This window comes from Narcine bancroftii, chromosome 11, assembly GCF_036971445.1.
Source record: "Narcine bancroftii isolate sNarBan1 chromosome 11, sNarBan1.hap1, whole genome shotgun sequence".
NCBI classification, from domain to species: domain Eukaryota; kingdom Metazoa; phylum Chordata; class Chondrichthyes; order Torpediniformes; family Narcinidae; genus Narcine; species Narcine bancroftii.
In genome coordinates this window covers 84,308,551-84,322,348 of record NC_091479.1, presented here as the reverse complement: position 1 = coordinate 84,322,348, position 13,798 = coordinate 84,308,551, and the positions used below count along the sequence as shown (strand labels likewise).

The window sequence follows — 13,798 nt, the reverse complement described above, 5'->3', positions numbered from 1 at the left end:
GGAGCAAGTGCAAACGAGATGATTCAGGGTCTTTTCTTATGCTACATGGTGGGCTGGAATGGTCTCCCGTGAATCTGAGAGACAAAGCTTAAAGAACACAGTCATGGCGAGGAAAGGCCACCACTAGTCGGAGGAGAGCTCAGCAAATATGTACATCTGCAGAGACACAACATACTGCGCTGTGTGGGGAGGAGGCTTCTGCAACAGATACAAGTTACTTCTAATCGTTTCACCTGTTACCTTTTCAGCTGTTTGAGGGGTTACTGGCTCCGATGCACTGTCCCAAAATGCCTGGAATCCTTGATTCTTCAGCTTCCACTCCTGTCAAGGTGAGATTGAGCTCTAATGTTTAATTTAGACATATGGCACACTGACAGGCCATTTCAGCCCTGCGGGTCCGTGCCGTCCAGTTTACACCCCATTAACCTACACTACCAGTACGTTTTGAATGGTGGGAGGAAACCAGAGCCCCCAGAGAAAACCCATGCAGACATGGAGAGAATGTACAAACTCCTTACAGACTGCATGAACCCCGGTCCGGTCCCGATCGCTGTAAAGACATTGTGCTAACCGCTGCACTAACTGTGCTACTAACTTTACTCCTAGCAATCTTAGGAGGCAAAAGGAAAAGTGATTCTGAAGGTAAAGGTTCCATTAATATCACGCAATACTACATTTAGGGTGTAACATGCATGAAATTCTTTGACTTTTGTCTACCGTAAGGCAAACAGAGAGTTGCCACTTTGTCCAGCACCCTCACAGAAACCTAGTGTTCCTAGGCAGTTACCCCTCCAAGTATTAACCAGTTCTGAGCCTGCTTAGCTTCTGAGATCAGACAATCTCAGGTGTATTCAGGCATTAGGTGCTCTCGCTATGTCAATGAAAGGTCTGCGGAGTCATTGCGAGGAATGAATGGAGGGCAGGAGTAAAGATTTCTGCCATGGTTCAACGATGAGGGCTATAGTCGTGGTCAAGATGTGAGTGTTACATTGCTGCATCTGTGTGATCAATTAAGGGTCAGAATATTAATCTTGAACTCGTGACTGAGGTGACGGAATTTTTTTTTCTGCACTGCTCCTGGTCCTTGAGTTTGTGCTTCAGTACTAACCTCTGCTGCTTCACCAGAGACCCTAACAGCAGGTTGAGGTCAAGGTGCTGAGAGTCTCCTTCTCTGCTTATTGATGCTCAATTGAAATTTTCAAAATTACTTCCAGCACACGTTAAAATCTGACATTAATTAGCAAAGGGACAATTCCATAGATTTCAGTACTGGTTTACTAAATAATACCTAACTGCGTACAAATGAGAGAAATAATGTTTTATGCATTCAAAAGACATGCTGTTGCCTTAGAAATGTGATTGAAAACCAAGCACCAGGAATAAACAGATGTGAGCTACCTACACAATGCATCTAGTTAAGTGAGGGCAGAGGGATTTTCAACCCACAAGCTTTTCTGCCTGGAAAGGAGATGACAAAAAAAAACTAAGTTGAAAGGAAAATGTTAATCCAGAATACATTAAATCAACCTGTGTGGGAGAATCAAAGGGTACAAATTCAATCAGGTTAAAGTGACTTATGACCCGATGTTAGTTAAGTCCAGGCAGGGACAATTCGTGCAAAATTACTGTAAATATTTCACAAATAATGTGGGTCATTCTTTACGGCTGAATTAAAATCTCACAAATTGCCTTCCTTTCTTTTTAATAACTCGTGAGGTAATGTAATCACTCTCGACTTTAACAGAGACATCATAAGGAGCATGAATAGCTTGGAGGAAGCTTTATATAGAACTTGGATGAAATTAAGTCAATCTCAACTGAGCACATAATTATATATTTTCAAGAGAAATGCAAAAATGACTAACGAAGGAGGGTGGAGAATGTGTGCATGTGTGTGGGGGTGAGGGTGGGGGGGGGGGGGGGGGGTTGGTGAAGTCTGGTTCACTGGCAAGAGAGCAGTTTCCTGTATCTGCAGGAGTGTGACAGAGGTGTGATTTTCACAACTGAAGGAAGGGCTTACACTTCACTTGTCATTAGCATGTAGGCACCAATTAAAGAATCCAGTCGTACTGTCATATTAAAGTGCTGCCAGGTGGAGGAAATATCCAAGGAAAGGCAATGGAAAGAATTTTAAATTGATGACAGCACCCCAAGACACTAAAGGTAATAAAGTCTCAAATGACTCACTAATGAACTGCTCTAACCAGCTGGTTAGTTGGTTGCTCAGAAATAATTATTTGAGAAAAAAGTGTAATTATTATAAATTATGATGTATAAAGGTCTGGTTAGTGGATTTATTTTGAATGGTTCTATCAACTGCTCAACAAAAAATGTGGCACGTTGTTTTTTAAAGGTTATTTTTGCCTTTGGAACAAACTCTATGCATAGCCATTCCCGTTCTGTAGATTCAATGCTTTGCATCGGTATATGTCAATTAGATGCACAATGTGCAATGCTCATGTCAGTGGAGCAGGACAGATACAACCTTACAAGTGATAATGATTCGAATGCCAGTAAGTATGCGTGATTTAATATTGTTATAAATGCAGAAAATAAATTTGGTAATAATAATAAGCCAAAGCTTTTTTTATTAAATATTGGATTCAACTGAAATGTGAATTCTGCACCAATTGTTCAGATAGTTCCAATTTTTGTTTTCTACACTTCAAGATTCAATTTATTATCATAGTAATAAAACAGTGTCATATTACATGAAATTTCTTTTTGCCTGCTTCAAGGTAGACAGATTCACCACTGGCAGAAATTGCCTAAGCCCCTCTTACGGTCAGAGTTAAAGCCGGAGAGAGAGAAGCAAAAGAGAGACCCCCAGAGTCACTGAGTGTCTGTAGATTGGTCTCCAGCGCTCCCACAGACCCTGCAGTCACCCAAACCATTGGCAAGCTGAGCTCCAGATCCAAACCTCCTACACAGTCAGGAAACCTTCAGCGCCCTCAGCACCTCCACACATCCCAGTTCCAATACCTGGCACCTCTCCAGCCTGTTCGACCCAGTCTCCAGCAGCCCACAGCTTCTGCAGTTCCTCGCCTCGAGTAGCCAGCAGTCTGCCGCGTGCACTGGTCCCTTAGCCGCAGACCCTCTTCACTGGTCCACCACCGTGGTCACCGTCACCGTGGGTCATCTCCTCCGCTTTCCCTTCTCAGACAAGGGGTGACCTTCCCGTATTCTGGTGCCCTGCTCCAGTCCTCCGCTTCCATGAAGTCTGTGGCCCCTCGTGGCTGCTGCCGATTAATAGGCACCACCATTTTGGGTGCAGACCCGCGGTCGCGGGTTTTAACTAAAACCACCATCTTCCCTCAACGGGCTGTTTAAAGCCCGTGTGGAGCCGATGCCAGTTGACTGGGTGGCTCGACCCTGCAGGAGCGCTGCACCTCCACTCCCTCACTCCCCGCGGATCTACACCAGCGGCAGTGCTGCCACTACAGCAGCTCCGGCATCCGTTCCTATTTCACATTTTACATCAAATAATCAGAAATATTTGAACAGAAGGAAACTGTATATTCTGCACACGCCAGGTGTAGAACACTTCCTGCACTTCATAGCCCCTAGCCTGGAGAGCTTTGTTGATTACAGCTCTTTGGATGCTGTTCTCGACATATCTGACATGGTTAGTGACCCTACCACCCTTCTGGGAGTAGTTTGCAGACCTCACCATCACTTGGGTGAACTTTTTAACTAATTTCCCACTAATCCTCTAGCCAGTTTAATTAACTCTCTATTTCCCATCCTTCTGACTTCTCTGGCACAGAGATGAGGTCACACTGAGAAACTGGAAGAGTTCCTCCAGCATTTCTATGTTTTGCACACAATCTCGTCCTTTCTTAAAGTTATCCACCTCAGTTTAATTTCCCTTCCACTTCCTTTGTTCCAAAGCAAATCACCCCAATCCCAATTGAAACTCTCCAAAACTGGCAACATCCACATCCTCTCAAATGCTATATCACCTCCATTTTGTAGTGTTATGACTAGAACATTATATAAAATTCTAACTGAGGCTTAACTACTAGTCAGTACTTGATATGGTCTGGCATAACCTCCCTGACCTTTATTGTATTCTTCAACTAAGAAAGGTTGTTGATTTCTCATATCCCTTCTAAATTATCTTCTCTAAATTGTCCTGCAACTTTGACTGATCTGTAATCATGAATTCCAATCTCCATATTCTTCTACCTGGAACAGTTGCTTGCAGTTGTGTGTTCCTTGTTTGCTTCCCCAAATGTATTATCTTCAATCTTTTTGAACCAAGTTCCTTTTGTCACTTCTTTTCCCAGTTGACCATTGTTATCTTCTTGCAGCCCACTCTTTTTATTAACCACTAAGTTAATTTTGGCATCCGACAGGATGCAACCTCTTCTGGCTCATTTGCAATTTCCAAATAGAAGCCTGCTGATGAGCCATTTTTTTGAAACCATTGTATGGTGAAGATATTCCATCAGTACTGTTCAGCAGGAAGTTGCAGGATTTAGACATGTGACCTGCTGGTGATGGTTCTATTACACACGTCATTTTGTACAGTGGAAGTTCTGTGTTTGGAAGCACCAAGTAGAAGCAACAGTGCATTTGTCAGTGTCATTAGTGGACACTGAGTCAGTGTCGGTAAAATTGGAGGCAGCAAATCCTCACATGGGGAACTAGGTTCCAATTGAGTGGTTCGCATTGCCTGGGATGCAGTATGAGTTCAAAAAGCAAAACTGAAAGTGAAAAAAAAAACCAGAAAAAGCTACAAATAATCAGAAGGTCAGATAACATTTGTGGAGAGTTAACAGTTCAGGTTGCTCTAACTAGAACAATTCAAATGAGAAATGTGAGAGAACAAGTGCAATATAAATTGCCTAGAAGCAAGAGATAAAGGGAACAAAAGGAATGCCTGTGACAAGAAGGACACCAAGATTGTTCATGAGACATAAATGGTGTGGGTTCTGACTGAGAGAGGATTGTTAATGCTTGCTAATTCTAGCTAATGTGTGAACAGGGGGAATAGGGACCCTACATCAGAAATGGCCATTCTGATACATTAGGAAAGATTGCCTTTCCAAGTTGTTGGTAAAATGCAATACAAAGTCTACAATTTGGGGAGATGGAAGATAAGGATCTGAGCTTTGATGTCTGAACAATATTTCAGGCATCTAGCAGAAAGGTCTGAATAAGATGGAGCATCTTAACCACAGTGGGGTGGAAAATTAGAGAATGGAAACTGGAAACTTGTTATCCTTGTGGACGGAGTGTTCTACCTGATCTGTTCTGTATCTCAGTATTTATTTCTGTTCCAGCATCCAAACTGTTTTGCTTCTTGAACATCCCATCGCAAACCAGTTGATGAGATCAGGTACTTGAGAGTTGTTGGAGTTGCAGACAAAAAGGCGGAGATAGGTCTGGGATTCAGGTGGATTTTGAACAGGCTTGCCTGGTTCAGCCCTTTCAAAGACCCCTGTACCTGAGTAATAAAAAAATAAAAAAAATAAATAATAAATATTAATAAAAAAATATATAAAAAAAAGTGTAGAGTATGCCATCGCATTCCTGATATGTCTTATTAAATGGTACCTGTCCATTTAGAAATTAGTATTTGTACCTGACTTTGCTAGTAATTGCTCACATATAATAGGTTGGGGTTAGAAATTTAGAAATTTGATTAGATTAGTTATGGATTTTTTTCTTTTCCTTTTTTTAATCAGTTACATGGATCTTGTTTACCGTTGCTAACTATCTGTAATTTTAATTTATTGTTTCTTGAACATCATATGTATCTCATATTGAAAAAGAATGTAAATGGTAAAGAATATGGGAAGTTCATCCACTAGGTTGTATACATTTTTCTCATTCAGGCATGGCCTGAATAATTATGAGGACTTCTGAATGGAACTGTACATGACGAACATGTGTGAGCATCCCCACTTTGCTTCATAGAGGAAGTGCCTGGAGATGGTTTCGTCCAGGAAGCTTTCTGAGCCACACCTTGCTTCATTGTCTGCGCTGACTGAATTCCACAACAATCTTTCTTGAGAGGGTCAACTCCATTTTAAGAGAGGTCTTTGATATCACGCTCAGTAAAATGTCTGTCCGTTGTCTCTCCGGAATGAAAATTCTTTGTCCATGTTTTGAGCAAGGCTATAATGAGAGTTGTGATGAGCTGGACTTGGAAAAATCCAAAATCTACACCAATGCTATTGCTAAATTCTCCTTGCTAGTGCAATCCACGACACCTTATATCCCTTCGATAATGATTGCAAGTTATATCCAAAATTGTGCCCATTGTACATCTTTTGGTTGATTTTACTTTAAAATATTCTAGCCAATTTAATTGACATCTGGGGAATTATGATGGGTATTTGCAACTGGAGGCTCATATTATATAAGCAAATGAACCATAAAGAAGAAATGGAATGTTCCTGATGTTCCTGCAAAGTTTAAAATATGTATAATCATTTATGCATGAAGCATGATTGTTAGAACACTGGGTGTAACTTTGCAATGATTTACGCCCATGTACCTGGAATAAATCCGCTGCTACAAGTGGAAGTGTTTGAATGAGCTGAGATGTGATAGATGCAAGTATCATTCATCAAATCATCAAATTTATTGTCATCTGATTGCACAGGTACAACCTGATCCAACATACTCTGGTCCTCAGTACAAAACACTCAGACAAACAACCAGACACAGCACACATACAAACAATACATATGTACGACAAATATTCATTTTTATAAATAAATAAATATTGTTTCATGAATATGAGAGTTTGCTCATGGGAAGAAGCTGTTCCTCAGCCTGGTGGTGCTGGCTCTGATACTCCTGTATCTCTTCCCTGATGGGAGTAGCTGAAAGGTGCAGGATGGAAGGGGGGTCCTCAATGATTTTGTGCGCCCTCTTCAGACAATGATCCTGGTAGATCACATCGATTTGGGGTGGTGGAGTGGGGGGGAGACTCAATAATCCTCTCTGCCACTCTTATAGTCCTGTGGATTGATGTCCAATCCATTTCTTCACAGCAACCATACCACACTGTGATGCAGCCAGCCAGGATGCTCCCGATAGAACTCTTGTGGAAGGTTGACATAATTGTAGATGGTAGCCTTGCCCATTTCAATCTTCTCAGGACGTGGAGTTGCTGTTGCCCCCTCCTGACAAGTGAGAAGATGTTGTGTGCCATGATAGGTCCTAAAAAATTAGGCTTAAAAGATTAGAGAAAATAGAAGCAAAATGCATTCTCTTTGCTGATTTTATGCATTTTTTTCTTTATGTTTTTAACACAGACTTCAAATATAGAGAAAGTATTAAAGCATCCAGTTTCCATACATGTATCGGTCCATACTGAAGGTTATATCCTGAGGCCCTTTTGTAAATCACATTTACTTCAATGACTCTCATCTCATTTTGTTTGCAATCATTATTTTGGTTATTTTCCTATATATTTCATAGCTATTCCTATTTTGCACTTGATAACTCAATTTTGCTTCTGAATGTCACTTCTTTAATTGAAGATTGGCAGAGGAACTAAATGTGTATTTTGCATCAGTCTTCACTGAGAAGACATTAGCCATGTGGCAAAGGTCAATGGGAAGGGAAGTGAGTGCAGTTATTATTTGAAAGGAGAATGGGTTCAGAAAGCTGACTGGTCTAAGGGTAGATAACTCTCCCAGGCCAGATGGATTGCACCCTGGGCCTGGGTTCTGAAAGAAGTAGCAGTAGAGATTGTGGAGGCATTAGTAATGATCTTTCAGGAATTATTAGATTCTGGTATGGTCCCGGAGGATTGAAAAATCACAAATGTCACTCCACTATTCAAGAAGAGATTGAGGCAGAAGAAAGGAAATTGTTTTCTGGCTAGTCCGACGTCAGTGGTGGGGAAGATGTTAGAGTTGATTGTCAAGGATGAGGTGGTGAAGAAGGCAAATGTTATGCTGATGTTCATTTCAAAAGGTATAGAATATGAGAGCAGGGATGTGATGTTGAGGCTTTATAAGGCACTAGTGAGACTGCACAGAGTATTATCAACAATTTAGGGCTCCTCATTTAGGAAAGGATGTGCTGAGGATTCAGACGAGGTTCACAAGGAGAGGGTTCAGAAGGAGAGGGTTCAGAAGAGGTTCACAAAGATAATTCCAGGAATGAAAGGGTTATCATCTTGCTCTATACTCATTAGAATTTAGGCGAATGAAGCAGGATCTCATTGAAACATTTTGAATGATGAAAGGCATGAACAGAGTAGAATTTCTTCAGCCATGGGGTGGTAAATCTGTGGACTTTATTGCCACAGTTGATTGTGGAGGCCAGGTCATTGGGTGCAATTAGGACAGAGATTAATTGGTTCTTGATTAGCTGGGGAATCAAAGGTTATGGGGAGAATGCTGGGCAGTGAAGCTGAATGGGAAAATGGATCAACTCATGATTAAATAGCAGGGCAGGTTCAATGGGCTGAATAGCCTTTCCTGCTCTTGCATCTTATGGTAAGTGAGACCATTCCTGGAGTATTGCATTTCAATTTTGGTCTTGTTATTTAGCAAGGGGTATATTTGCATTGGAACTAGTTTAGAGAAGATTCATTGGTTGATTCCTGTGACAAAACAATTCTATTATGAGAAATGGTTGAGCAGGTCAAGTTTTTAATTCTTCAGAGGAGATCTTTCTGAAGCATTTCAGATTCCAAGGCGACATGGCAGGGTGGATATGTGAGGGCATTTCCCTCACGGAGAAAACAAGATCCTTGAACAGAGTAATCAGCCACCCAATAAGATGGAGATGCGAATTTTTTTCCTCTTTGAAATTTTCTGCAACAAAAGAGCTGGATTGTTAATTCTTCGAACAAAATGGATTTTTATCAAGGATTATGGGGAAAAGAGGAGTGAAGCTAAGACCAAAATCAAATCAGCCACTGAACAGTATGTCTTCGGAACCCACTCCTGATGGTATTAATCATGTTTAATTCATTTTTCCATAATAAAAACATAATTGGCCTTCATGATTACAAATTACATGTTCTTGATGTTGTTGAATGTATGTTTAACTTTGCAAGGATGAAACCTAATGCATCCATCAACTTTATTCTAAAACAATATACAATAAAATTCAGAATTTCGCAATTGAGGAACATGAACCAGACATCAGAACAAATGAGATGACGAGTTAAATTGAAAGTTCTTAGACCCCTGAAACCGTTTTATAGATTTGTAATAATGCTCAATTGAAAAGGGATTTTTAATCCTGCAATGCATGAAGTGTATGATAATTATTGTCACAACATGTGCACACCAGCTGTTGCCATCTTGTGATTGCAGAGGCTTTCATCAGGTACTTTTCTCTCTTTCTCTCTCTCTCTCTCTCTCTCTCTCGTGGTTCTTTCTGTTAGGCTGATGTTTAATTCAGTAGACTGCTGTACTTTTGCATTTTGTATTCATAACAATCATTTACCATATTACCTAGGGTGCTACCATTCTGATGTTTTTATTAGACAGGGCTAAAAGAACTCATTAATAATAATCTAAATCCATCTGCATATTCCTGCATTTGAAATAGTTATTCTCAGTTGAATTATTGTTGCAAGATCAACGTCGTTTAGTTCTGTGGAATTAAATAAGCTTTTTTAGAAGATTTTTTTGATAAAGAATAAAATGATTTAGTCAAATGTTGAAATGTGATTTTTTTTGTTTTCCAATCACCAACTCATTAACCAGTGACAAACTATTAATTGAGTGCTTGTATGTTGTTTGGGAGAAAAGAAGTAACATTCTAAAATCTATTCACCTTTTGTTAGCAGTTTGGTAGAAAATGCTGGCAAAGTCATCCTCATTGCTCTATCCATTCATTATTTTTGTGTCTATGAATTCAAATGCAGAAGTACAGAGCATGGTGGTGCAGGACATCAGATGTCAGCATCCTGTAATAAAGCAGATGGATAAGCTGAGAAATACTGGAGAAACTCAGCCGATCCCATAGGATCCATAGGAGGTAAAGATATTATATTACTCTTATTTCAGGCTTGAGCCCTTCTTCAAAGGATAAGGCACGAAAATTTGGTAATATATCTTTGCCCCAATAGATACTGCAAGACCAGCTGAGTTCCTCCAGCATTTCTTGTGTCATTTTACTACAATCTCAGGATCTGTAGATGTTGGTGTTTCACTCTGGTTAACATGGTGCATTACTCATTTGAAATGGGGTTACTGACCTGGATGAAAAGAATATGTGAATGTAAATAATGTGGTCTATTCCCTTTATTTCTATTAATGGTTTTATTCAACTAACATCAGGTAAAATGTCTTCCAGAAGGTTAGAGTGTTCTACAAACAGGGCTGCAGATTCAAGCACCTGATGCCCAAGTGCCAATCAGAGACTCGCTCACCTCATTGGACAGCCAGGAAGCAAGCCCCCATCATTCATGGGGGAAGAGCCAAGGGCAGACAAGCTTCAACATTTGCTGGATTCAATATCATCCAGCATTTTATTTTAACTTTTCGTTCACTTAGCTATATCTTTGCAAATTAACCCTTTGAAATCCATTTTATTCTAGAATGCGACAACCCTGTGATTAACACCTGTTTTTGAACTGATTTTAAATGACTAGCTGACTTAATATAAGGAGGCTACAAAAGTTACATTTGATTTTTGTTTGTTTGCTTAAATCCATTTATTTGCTAGTGGGGCAAAACACACATTTGATCAATTGTTATGGTCTAATGGATAAAAGTTATTAACTCATCCTAATCTGATACTCAAGGAATTTGTGTGTGTTATTTGCCCTTCAAGAACATATTTGCTTCAACTGTGCCATCACAGTAACTGAGGATCAGATTCCTGATAGCGGGATGTGTTGTGCTGGCAACAGAACAGCTGATGCTCATTTCTTTCATAGGCACGGCTTTTGAGTATACTATAAGAGATAGGAGCAAATTAGGCCATTCAGCTCATCAAGCCTGCTCTGCCATTGAAATCATGGCTGATATATAAATCCAAAATGCCTTGGTCTCTCAGTCACCTGTGGCAACAAATCCCACAGATTCATCACTCTCTGGCTAAAGATGCTTCTCCTTATCTCTGTTCTAGAGGGATTTCCTTTTATTCTGAGACTATCCCCTCTGGTCATAGACTCTCCCACTACTGGAAATATCTTCTCCAGTTCCACTCAATATGAGGCATGTTTGAATTATACCCCTCCTCATCCTTCTAAAGTCTAAAGAGTACATGCCCAGAATCATCAAACACTCCTCATATTTTAAGTCTCTCATCCTCAGGATCATTCTTGTGAACCTCCTCCCGCCCTCTCCAACACCAGTATATCTTCCTAAGATACAAGGCCAAAAACTGCTCACAATACTTCAAATGTGGTCTGACCAACATCTCATAAAGCCTCAGCATTACATTTTTGCCTTTATTTTCCAGTTCTCTCAAAATGAATGCTTACATTGCATTGATCTTCAACCTGCAAGTTAACGTTTAGGAAATCCTACACTATGATATTCAAGTCCCTTTGGGCCTCTGCAAATGTGGGGAGAATTCAAAAACCAGTCTACTCCTTTATTCCTTCTGCCAATGTGCATGACCAAACACTTCCTTACTCTGTATTCCATCTGCAACTTCTTTGTCCAAGTCCCTCTGCAGATTCCCTGTTCCTCAATACTACATGCTGCTCCACCTATCTTCATAAACTTGGCCACAAACCTATTAATTCCAACAACAAAGTCATTTAAATACAACATGAAAAGTAACACTTCTAGTCACCAGCAGCCAGACAGAAAAGGCCTCCTTTATTCCCACACTTTGCCTCTGCCAGTCCGCCAGTCTTCTCTCCACGCTAGTACCTTTTCCCGTAACACTATTTGCTATCTGATCTAGCAGTGTCTTGTGTAGTACCTTGTCAAAGGCTTTCTGAAAATCCAAGCCAAGAACCACTGACTCTCCTTTGCCTGTCCTGCTTGTCACTTCTCAAGCAGGAGCTCCCCTTAAGGAAACCATGTGGACTTTGGCTTATTTCGTCTTGTGCTTTCAAATACCCTGAAACCTCATCCTCCAGAATCTTACCTGTCACTGAAGTCGGCCTATAGTTTCCTGTCTTTTGCCTCTCTCCCTTCTTAAAGAGTGGAGTGATATTTGCAATTCCCCACTCTGCTAGAACCATTCCTGACCCTAGTGATCCTTGAGAGATCACAACTAATGTATTCACAATCTCTTAAGCCTAGGATGAAGTCCATCTAATCCAGGTGACTTCAGCTTCCCAAGAAATTTCACTTTAGTAATAGAGGATAATTCATTTCTGCCCCGACTCTCCTTACATGCCGGAGGTGTATGCTGTGAAAACTCACACAAAATAGCTATTCAGTTCATCGCCATTTCTTTGTTCCCCATTAAGTTGGTTAATAAAAAGGCTTAGTTACCAAATGATATAAAACACATAGACCCATCCATTGTATGTACTAGTTCATCATTTGTGTGTGCATTATGTGGATGTTACTGATTCTAAATCATTATTCCCCTACTAGTTATATTATCCTATTTTAATATCCACAGATTCAGATCAATTTCATCACAAGCTTTTTATTATGTGTGCGAACCATCATGGCTAAGCTGCACCTTATGCCCAGGAAGGAATAATAATGAAGGAAACTAGGTTGTTTACTGCATTAAACATTTGTCTTCCTTATCACAATTTTATTATTTGACTCGCTACACTTTTCCCATAGAAATTATGCCCAATTTGACAACTTCAGTTGCTATTATGGTAGATTAAAGAATCAGTTTTACTTTTCACCAATGCAATAAAAAGTTTCTCGGGATAAGAAAAATCCTTATGTTGACTGGTAATAAATTCATTTATAAATGCATTGGAAAGTAACAATACTCTTACCTGAAATGGGAGGAAGTGTTTACTTTGGTGAGGAAGGAGAACAGAGCATCAAGAATTTAGAGCACATATTTCATATTGATTATCAGTTTAGATTTATTGATGGCTGAGCAACTGAAACAACTCTAGGGTATTGCGCATTCTATTTTAAGGATAAAGGGGAGAGAAGCAATTCTTCTGAAATTCATGATCATTTACTTACATGAATTGCTTCTGTCACAATTGTGTTTTATTATAAGGATAGCTTCAAAAAGTTATGTAAGGCTTCTTTTGTTTGCATCAGAATGAGTCATGTACTGAAAATTAGCAACCCTTTAAAATGCTGATACTGTTGGAAGCATATGGAGAATTTTTACAGCTTGTGAAAAATAAATCATAATTTCTATGTGTTTTTATGTCCAACATGGTTGTTGAGCTTTGTCCAGTCCTTCAGTGTTTATGTGAAGCAAACAACTTTCAAGTTGGCATCTCTTTACTAAGTATTGGATTTGCAAAGATCAGCTAAAAACCTAGTCCAAGGTCATAAAATTACCACTTAGTTTACAGAATCAAAGTTATTGTTGTATTTAATTGTCCATAAAATACATACACTGGATGACTAACTCAGAGAATTGCTAAGAAATGTCATTGCAAATTATTCACATGACATGTTAAATTAGTGCTTAGTATGAAAACATGGAAAACAACAATGCAGAGTTATAAAGAGGGAGGATATGGATTCCAGTTAAGGTTTATTTGGATGTGGACATGTCTTCTGTTGAAAATAATTAATTTCTTGGATTTAGGAAACCAAAAGAAGCAGTACTAATTTTGGGTCACTGTCATCCAAGGAGTTGAGCTTGAACATGCAACCCATTGCCTTCGAGTGCTTAGCAGAAATTGAGCTTGATGCATTTTTGTTTGGAAACAAAACACCGTGATATCGAGAAACATTAAATCTAT

The 13,798-nt window shown here is 39.7% G+C and overlaps 1 protein-coding gene across 6 annotated transcripts in view; it reads left to right on the top strand.

Moving 5' to 3' along the window:
• The window catches only part of immp2l (inner mitochondrial membrane peptidase subunit 2), a 454,378-nt gene that overhangs the window by 358,555 nt on the left and 82,025 nt on the right, over nt 1-13,798 (top strand). For 3 of the 6 annotated variants that reach the window (XR_011346674.1, XR_011346676.1, XR_011346675.1), the window contains exons 8-9: nt 249-329; nt 2,038-2,163. The exons of 2 other annotated variants lie outside the window; for them this stretch is intronic. The gene's annotated coding sequence lies outside the window, so the exon portion shown is untranslated. Of the gene's footprint in view, nt 1-248; nt 330-2,037; nt 2,164-10,268; nt 13,246-13,798 lie in introns of those variants that run through there. One more of the 6 variants, XR_011346677.1, reaches the window with a different exon arrangement.